Below are 9,494 nucleotides of genomic sequence, written 5' to 3' on the forward strand. Positions count from 1 at the left end.
AGGAAAGGGAAAGGAAGGAAAGGAAAGGAAAGGGAAAGGAAAGGGAAAGGAAAGGAAAGGAAAGGAAAGGGAACGGAAAGGAAAGGAAAGGAAAGGAAAGGAAAGGAAAGGAAAGGGGAAAGGAAAGGAAAGGAAAGGAAAGGGAAAGGGAAAAGGAAGGGAAAGGGGAAGGAAAGGCAAAGAAAGGAAAGGAAAGGAAAGGAAAGGGAAAGGAAAGGGAAAGGAAAGGGAAAGGGAAAGGCAAGGGAAAGGAAAGGGAGGAAAAGGAAAGGAACGGAAAGGAAAGGGGAAGGAAGGAAGGAAGGAAAGGACAGGCCCGGAACAGGGCAACAGGCTGGAAAGGCAAGGGAAAGGGAAAGGAAAAGGACCTTCCCTTCCCTTCCCTTTCCCTTCCTTCCTTCCCTTCCCTTCCCTTCCTTCCCTTCCCTTTCCCTTCCCTTCCTTCCCTTCCCTTCCCTTCCCTTCCCTTCCCTTCCCTTCCCCCTCCCCTCCCCTCCCTTCCCTTCCCTTCCCCCCTCCCTCCCCTCCCCTCCCCTCCCTTCCCTTCCCTTCCCTTTCCCTTCCCCTCCCCTCCCCTCCCCTCCCTTCCCTTCCCTTCCCTTCCCTTCCCTTCCCTTCCCTTCCCTTCTCTTCCCCTCCCTTCCCTTCCCTTCCCTTCCCTTCCCTTCCCTTCCCTTCCCCTCCCCTTCCCTTCCCCTCCCCTCCCCTCCCTTGCCTTCCCTTCCCTTCCCTTCCCTCCCCTCCCCTCCCCTCCCCTCCCTTCCCTTGCCTTCCCTTCCTTTTTTCTCTTTCTTTCTCTCTTCTCTCACCTTCTCTCACCATCTCCCTCCCTCTCTCCTTTCCTTTCATCTCCATTTGGTGGACGCTAAGCCTTGGGGCTGGCAGTTGGACAAGTGCAGAAAGAGGTGGCCATGAAGCCACACAGGATCTGAGCTAAGTGGCTCAGCAGCGGTGTGAGTGTCTCTCTCTTGCCTCTCCCGGAAGGCAAACCATGGAACCTCCTGGGGGCTCCAGCCCATGGGCTCAGACTCCCGATTCCCCACAGCCGTTCCTAGCTCTGAAGGGGAGGGACCCTCCAGCACCCAGTCCCTCAGGGGACCTGCTCACCCTCACAGTCCAGCCATAATTTATCGGAGGGGTCCCGGAGCAGAGCGGGCGCCGTTTTTGTCTTAATGGTAATTTACAACTGGGCCTGCCCTCGTGGTCACCTTCCCCTCTGCTCAAGTAGGTGAACACAATGTCTCCGCCTTGGTCGCGGCAGAAAGGGGGCTTTCTCCGAGGGTACCATGAATTGGCCGCGGCTGTGCCCCCGACAGCCGGGCAGGGGGCGATTAGCCGGCCCAGATGAGAGCCATTAGCCAAATGGAGTGTGCCATCTTCACAGCACAAATATTTTCCCCGACCATAATACCCTCTTAAGGAGATCTCAAGTGGCCTGGCCTTGTCACCAGCTCTTCTAGGCACACCACCGACCGTTTTTACTGCTGCTGGCATTTGCGGGGAGGAGAGGGCAAGAGGAAGGCAGGGCCTAAGAGCATCCCCAGAGATCTTGGCCCTTGTGGCCTATTGTACTTTCTCTCGAGGACAAAGGACCCCCAAGCCTTTCTCCAGTGAGTCGCTTAAGCTTCGTCAATAAATCAGAGCCCAGCTATAGCTACTCAGACGCGGCCGAGAAATCCTGAGGGCCCCGGCGATGGATTTCCTTTCTAGGATATGTAGGATAGGAGAGAGTTTTAGCCTGACGCATTTTGTTTGAATTCTCCCCCCACCCCTTTTCTTTGTGGGCTTTTCTCTTTTCTGTCCGGCTCCGTGTGGAACAGAAGATGCGTTTGTAGGCCTGAATCAGGGGGATTGTTTCCATCATCAGACCATTCACGCCTGCCCCTCCCCTGTTGTAAAACACCAGCCCGGCCAAGGAACAGCGGCCCCATTGTGCGGTGCCCCATACCACCCAGATTTCACCTCAGCCTGTGCCGAGCCCCTTTTTTGTTCCCAGTCAAAAGAGAGCATTTGCTCGGGGGAGGGGAGGGGGGTTCCTGTTGCTTCTACTAACATGGAGGTTAAAGGGAAGATTGATGGGAGAAAGTTCACCTAGAAAACCAGGATGAATTTCTGGCCGGCCAAGGCCAGTTGTGTCATTGTTCTGGGGCCATGTTTTTTGTTAATTATCTCTCACTCTCTCCTTTTATCGAGGAGAAAAGTAGCAAAGCAAGGAGAAAGGAACAGGATATAGGGGTCAGGGGTCCCACTGGGCCACCTAGGAATTCCATTGGAACGGCTAGAGGGTGGGTAAGGCCGAGGGTGAGTCTTGCGTAGCTTGGGGGTGGAGAAGACTGTTGGCCATCCAAATCATAACGACTCTGATGCTGTTGTTGATGTAGAAAACTTCCCACCACCCGCCCCTTACTCCAGCCCCTGCACCCATCTTCCAATTCCTAGAGTCTTTATCTTTTTTCCAATCCCCCGCTCACTGCCCCCAACTAACTCTCTCTCTCTCTCTCTCTCTCTCTCTCTCACACACACACACACACACACACACACACTTTTTCCTTTTTAATTTTAAGCCCCATGCAATGTAAGGGGGATTTCAGAAAGGAGGGGAAACACACACACACACACACACACACGGAGAGAAAGACTCAGAAAGTTGGTCCAAACAAGAACATGTTGTCAAGGAAATAAACCTTGGTGAGGGTAGGCATGGAACCACAGCTGCTGAATTTGGCCGGCCTCAGACGCTGGTGGTAATGACAATGATTCTCAGTGGCACTGCCCCAGCTCCAAACATAAATAGGGCTCAGTCTGAAAGGGGAGGAAATGAAACAAAACATATCCTTGGGTACCACTGGCAAAGAAATAACATCAATTTCAGTTTGGGGGGAAAAAAAAGCCAAAGAATCTCCCTGTTTCCCCACATTAGCAAAGGCAAATTCATAACTGGCCAACAAAGTACCTTTGAAATGCAGCTGCACTCCACGAACACACTGCCTTTTTCCACCCAGAGAGACAACCCTGTCTTGCCCAGAAAGAAAGGGGAAAGAAAAAAAAAAAAAGCACACGCTATTGAAAACCCACCAGAGAGGGTGAAGGAAGAGGGGAGGGGAGGCGCTGGAGGCGGGAGGCAGGGGAAATGCGGGAGTCTTGGCAGATACAAACATAAGCTTTACCTCGTATAATGCAACCTTCTTTGCCTTTCCAAGAGGAGGCCTGTGATGAATGGGCGCACAGATCCTCCGGAGAGGGGCCGCACACAGGCAGCTGTTGGCCAAAGGCAGCCATGCGGCCAGGAAGGAAGGCCGCTGGGCAGGCCCCGGTTCCCAGGTACCGGGCTGTCGGATCCCAGCGCCTCCAAGGACCCAGCAGCTGCTGCCCCCTGGGAACAGGGGTTCTGGGACCGGCTCCCGCCAGGAGGCCTGGGGCCTGAGCCAGGACCCCGTCGGCCCCGGGGGTGAGTCTGTATGAGAGCATTTTGGGATGAAGTACAAAGGTGGAATTCTGCTGTGCACCCTACCCCCCCAGCCCCCCCAACCCCCCCCCCAGGATGAGCCATGACTGCAGGCTTGGCTAATCCAGCTTCCAGAGATCAGAAAAGGACTGTAAACATAGGAATACGAAATCAGACGTGACTAAGATTATTTGCGTCGCCTGGGAAATCACAGCAAACTACAAAAGTTAAAGGCTGATAAATACCATAAACATCGCACGATCCAGGAACAGAATATGATCTCTCTGTCTGTATAGATACGTATATATTTATTTTTAAAAAAAAATTAACTGCTGGACACAACTCTGTGATACTTCTGCACAGACTGCTTCTCACCTTACCCATTTCAACCCTTGTCTTTCCTCCACCAACCACCCGGTGCTGGGGCCGGGCACCAACACATGTGTCTGTATCGTCTTATGATTTCTTATCTTTTTTTTTTTTTAAGTTTATTTATTTATTTGGAGAGAGACAGAGAGAGACAGAGAGAGAGAGAATCCCAAGCAGGTTCCGCGGGGCTCAATCTCACAAACCGTGAGATCGTGACCTGAGCTGAAACCAAGAGTCGGATGCTGCCCCGACTGATCCACCCAGGCGCCCCTGGCCTTCTGATTTCTGACCTGCAAGTCTTGTGACCTCTTGTCACCCTGCCGGAAGCCCCACCTGGTGTGCAGCAAGGGTATTCCTGGACTCCATTTTTTCGCCCAGGCGACTAGCAGCAGCATCACTGAGAAGGAAAGCTGGTAGAAACAAGATAAAAGGGCCGGCCAGATGTCCGAGGCTGGAGACTCCAGGCTTTTGGCTTCTGTAATCTTGCCTGCCTGCTGTGGCCACAAAACGCCCGGAGAGCACCGCTGATAAGGGCCCCCCTCCACCTTTTCCTTTTGCCTCTCAGCCCCCTACCCTCCCAGCCATAAAAGGAGGCTGATGCCAAGGTTCGGGCCTCAGCCTTTGGAGGCGACTCCGCTGGGCCAGCACCGGTGCATAATAAACAGCCTTTTCGGATTCCCCGAGCGCGTGGGGCTTGTCTCTTCGGGGGCGCCGAGTCTTTGCTGCACCATCACGACAGAGACGTGACTGCAAAGCACACAGGTAAATCCCACTAGACTAAACCTAACCCCCACCCCCATGAAACTGCCCTGAGCTGCATCCCCAAAACGCTCGCGGCCACTCCAGCACCCACAGACACGGGGAGCAGTCGGCGTGGACAGAGACGGTGTTCTTGATCGACTGTGGTTGAAACATCTAACGTGCACATGCAAATGCAGGACCACGTGAACGAGCTGGTAGGACCCTTCCCAAGCCTTGGAAAGGACCGTGCCAGTGAGGGTCCCGTACGCTCAAGTTTGATTAGCTTCCGCCTAGAGCGGCCTCTGCCCCAATGGGTTACTCGGTCAATGACAGTACCTACAGAACTGGGTTTGTGCGCACGGTACACCTCCTCCGTGAAGCCTCCGATAGGCACAGGGAGAAACCCCTGAATCACACTAGGATACTTTAACCTTTGACACCGTTCATCCTTACTGGGATCCCAGGGACCGTAACTTGCTACAGGACACGGACCGTGTCTTGTGCCCACACGAGCACCCGAGGCAGCAACCACAGCATGTGGGTCTCAATAGATGCGTGCTGAGACAATAAGAGAACAAATGAATGACACCAGGGGAAACCCCGAGGTTAGCTGGCTTACCCGGAGAGGGTTGGCACGTCCCCACCCTGCTTCGGGGTGCCGTGTGGAAGGGACTTGGAATAAGGAGTCACTACCAGACACGGACAAGCTGCTGTGGCCAGAGAACCATGGCATTTCTCAAGGTCAAGAAAAAAAATTCCCCTGTCCGTCCACACGGTGCCTGAGAAGCACTGGGTAGACAGAGATGTATTTTGATAAGCGTGTTATCTGTTCGTTCCTGGGCAAAGGGCTGGGAATTAGACGGCGAATGAAGGAAGACGTTTGGGCCAAGCATTTTGTAGAAGCTCATACGGTCCACACAACAACCCGATTGAGGCAGGCTCATTACGGATGAGGAAACAAAGGTCTCGGAAAAGCGAGGTGGCTGGCCCGATGTCCCATAGCTTGGAGGAGACCGGACTTGGTGTGCGAACCCAGATTTGCCTGAATACACTAATAAACTCACTGCCCAGCTGGGAAGACGGCGCAGAAACGAATTAGTATACGGTGGGGGTGAGCCCTCAGCAGATGTGTGCATGTGCTGTCTGGGGATAGAGGAAGGCATATGTGCGTCTACTAGGGAGGGTGGGAAGGGTGGATTTGGGGGCATGGGGTGGGCACTTCTCCTCTCCTTCAGCCTCCTCCTTACCCAGGGCCATAGCTTCAGGGCTGGATGACTTTCCAGCCAATTATATGTGTCAGATTCACGTGTATTCCAACACAGTTTGGAAAAGAAGCACTTGGAAACTTAGCCTTGCTTGCCAACGTGGTGATCTCTCTATAGGCCAGGCTGTTTCGGCATTCATTTTTCCTGGATTTTATTATTCAAGGTAACAGGAGATGGGAGAGGGCTGGGAATGAAAAAGTTTTGTGGGGAAAGAGAGAAAGAGAGACAGAGAGAGATGGGAAGGGCTGGGGAGGGGGGAAATGGAAATCATCTGGCTGCCATGTTCTGAATTGGCCACTGACACTGATGGATCTTCTCCTTGGAGTTGAACAAGCTATTTACCAGCCCGCAGGCCCTCGCTCACACAATTCCTCACTCTAAATGAAGGGTCCACTCTAGCAAATTACCATGCCTTTCTCTAGTTCATCCTTCTCGGTACTTGACCTTCCCACTCTTCCCCTAACTCAGCCCTGGTGTGCCTGGAAAGACACAACTCCCAAGCAGAGAGCTAGAGGACACCAGCTGGATCCCAACGTGTCCCCACCTGGGGGTCGCCATCAATGGCGTCGCCCAGCAGCATGCAAGACCGTGGCAATCCATAGCCGTGTGGCAGTCGGCAGTGTGCTGGTCCAGTCACGAGAGTTCATGCTGATCCATTCGCCCTCACGTCTGCTGGGGAGTCCAAATGCTCTCCTCCCCGCCCCCCCCCCCCCGCCCTCCGCCCTCTGCCCTTCCGACGACTCCAGTCCCCATTCTGGCTCTTCTCTTCCTCCGGAGTGGCAGTGATGGGAGGTGGGAGGTGGGACTGGATGTAACTGACTAATGTTAGATGCACTCACACTTCCGCTTCCTGGTTTCTACTTTTCCACGATCCAGGTGAGTGGAGCCTTAAAATGTTGAATCGCCATGTTCTTGCCTCTCGTGCCCGCCCGGCTACAAAACGCCACGTTTCTCTCATGTGGTGGAGCTGAGGAGAGAAGGGATGCCCGCCCAGCTGAAGCAGATTTATTCCCCAGATAACAAGGCGTATGCTTCCCACGAGGCTGGTGCATTTAGACCCTCCAACGCAGGCAGTAAGTACATGGTCACATTCGAGTCAATCAAGGACTTTTGGAAAATGTTTTTATTTATCGGGGCGCCTGGGTGCCTCAGTCGGTTGAGTGTCCGACTCAGCATTTAATCCCAGCTTGGGTCATGATCTCACGGTTCCTGGTTTCCAGCCTCGCATCGGCTGGATGCTGAGCTGTCAGCACAGAGCCTGGAGCCTGCTTCAGATTCCGTGTCCCTCTCTCGCTCTGCCCCTCTCCCACTCATGCTCTCTCTCTCTCTCTCTCTCTCTCTCTCTCACTCAAGAATAAATAAACATTAAAAAAAAAAAAAAGAAGTGGGCTCCATACTGACAGCAGAGAGCCCAACATGGGGCTCAAACTCACGAACCGTGAGATCATGACCGGAGCGGAAGTCGGACGCTTAACGAACTGAGCCACCCAGGCGCCCCTCAGTCGTGGATTTTAATAGTACGCTTACTCTGTAAGAGCCACCGTGTCACAGAAATCCTAAGGCATATTTTTAAGCAGGAACGAGATTCAGCTGGGTTGGTCACCAAGAATTCCGGGCTAGCTGGGGATTTTTCTCTTAACCACGCGAAAGTGCCCCGACACGGACAAGCCACTCGTTTCTCGTTTGCACAGTGTTTCCCTAAGACGGAGCCAGGCCTCACGCAGAATTTAGAAAGGAGGAGAGACTCTTGCCCCTGTCATTCTGTTTTCACTCCTCATCTCTCTTTTCTCTCCCTATTCAAGATAGCTTGAGACACAGGAAGAGCAGAAAACCACGGTGAAATAATTGGAAGTCTTCGCAAGAGGTCACACGGAGTCACATCTCTGCTGCTCGACATCAGCGCTTTAGGCCTCGATAAACTGAGTGAATGTTCGTTGCCCTCAGTCTTACTCGGAAGCAAAGTTTAGAGCTTTGTGAGTGGGTGAACGTGTTTATGAAACGAAAACTGAGTTATCTGCCTCCGGTGTGCCGATGGGACTCTAACTATCTCAGGACCGATTTCTTTGTTGTCGTCAGTATTGAAGCTTAGCCGGGCCCACAGATATTCAATATACAAAGGCATTCGGCACGACTAAGCATTTGATCCAGCCTGTGTTTTCTGTGTTCTTTTCCTTTCTGTCGTGTCCTAAGCATTATTAAGCAATCAGCGACTTACATGGCTGCCTATGACAGTACTCCCCTGGGTATGTTATTTAATCTCAGTCAATTGAGATGGAAGAAATAAAAAAAAAAAAATACAGGGAAATCCTATAACTCAACGCTGATGAGACCCCCGGGGGGGGGGGGGTGGGGAGGTGGGGAGGAGATATTTCATTCTTTGAAAACTGGTACAATGCCTTTTGAGGGCATTTGACAATCAATGCAGGTCAAAGGTCATAAAAATGCTTGTACTCTTTGACCCCGTAATCTCATTCTTTGGAATTTATTCCAAGGAAGTAATTTAAAAAAAAAAGAAAGAAAAAGAAATGGTGTATATATTGATATATTTAGAGCAGTGTCATTTATGGTGGTGAAAAGCTGCAAATAACCTGAAGGTTTAGCGACCGCAGCGGACGAACTAATGAAAGGTCGGTATAACAGGACATTACCTATTTCCTAAAGGGGACGAGTCATTAGGAACATGGAAAAGAATGCAATGTCATCTCCCCGGAATTGTCAACATGATGTCAGGACGTTGCAAATGTACATAGAAATCTAGTGGGAACGTGGCGAAATCAGGAGAGAAGAAATGGGGGCAAAATTTGTTTACATTGACAATGGCCATCTTTTATGTTTTAACTTTGGCTGACAAATGGTAGCTTTGAACATTTTTTTTAATGTTTATTTATTTTCGAGAGAATGGGTGAGGGGCAGAGAGAGAGAGAGGGACACAGAATCCAAAGCAGGCTCCACGCTCCGAGCTGGCAGCACAGAGCCCGACGCGGGGCTCGAACCCACAAACTGCGAGATCGGGACGAGAGCTAAGCCAGACGCTTAACCAACCGAGCCACCGAGGCGCCCCAACAAGTGATGGCTTTAATTTGGAAGGCAGCTACTATGGCTCTATGCCAGTATTAAGATTTTTCTATTACCTTGTTCACTCATCTATCTGTTGAACATCATCTTTATGCTTTGTTATATTACTTGGGTTACTCACTTTAAGTGAAATAATTCTAATTCACTCTTTGAAGTGAAGTGAACAGACTCCAATCAGAACAAAGTAGGGGTGAAAGTACGTACAAAAATAGCTCCTCTTGATACGGAAGGGCCATAAACTCAGGTCAAGTGAGTGAAAAACCACCCGCCGCCAGTCCCGCTTCTAAACCCAGACAGTGACGATCCTGACACGTATGACTTCTCAGACTGGCTCACGTGACCCAGGAGAGGGGCTGTTATTCCCAAATAAGCTTTCTCGGAGAGCAAGAAGAGCCAGCCGTCAAATTTAAAACAAACACAAACCATCGGGATACTTCTCTCCATGCCTTCGTCCGCACGTCGGATGGGGAGTGCGTTCAGTCCGCGTGCACATGGCACCTCCTGCTCTCAAAATTAATATGGGACTCGCTCACAGAGGACAGGGCCGGGCCTTGTATGCGGCAGGGCGGGACACTGAACAGCTTTATATCACGGACAAT

The 9,494-nt window shown here is 51.7% G+C and overlaps 1 long non-coding RNA gene across 1 annotated transcript in view; it reads left to right on the top strand.

Annotated features, from left to right (window-relative positions):
- LOC123379874 overlaps positions 1-8,038 on the top strand; it is a 54,231-nt gene extending 46,193 nt beyond the window's left edge. Inside the window, exons 3-4 of the long non-coding RNA XR_006584839.1 lie at positions 6,697-6,893; positions 7,623-8,038. This is a non-coding gene — a long non-coding RNA (uncharacterized LOC123379874). The remainder of the gene's footprint in view (positions 1-6,696; positions 6,894-7,622) is intronic.
- The last annotated feature ends 1,456 nt before the right edge of the window (positions 8,039-9,494 follow it).

The sequence above is a fragment of the Felis catus genome, chromosome C2, assembly GCF_018350175.1.
Source record: "Felis catus isolate Fca126 chromosome C2, F.catus_Fca126_mat1.0, whole genome shotgun sequence".
NCBI lineage: Eukaryota > Metazoa > Chordata > Mammalia > Carnivora > Felidae > Felis > Felis catus.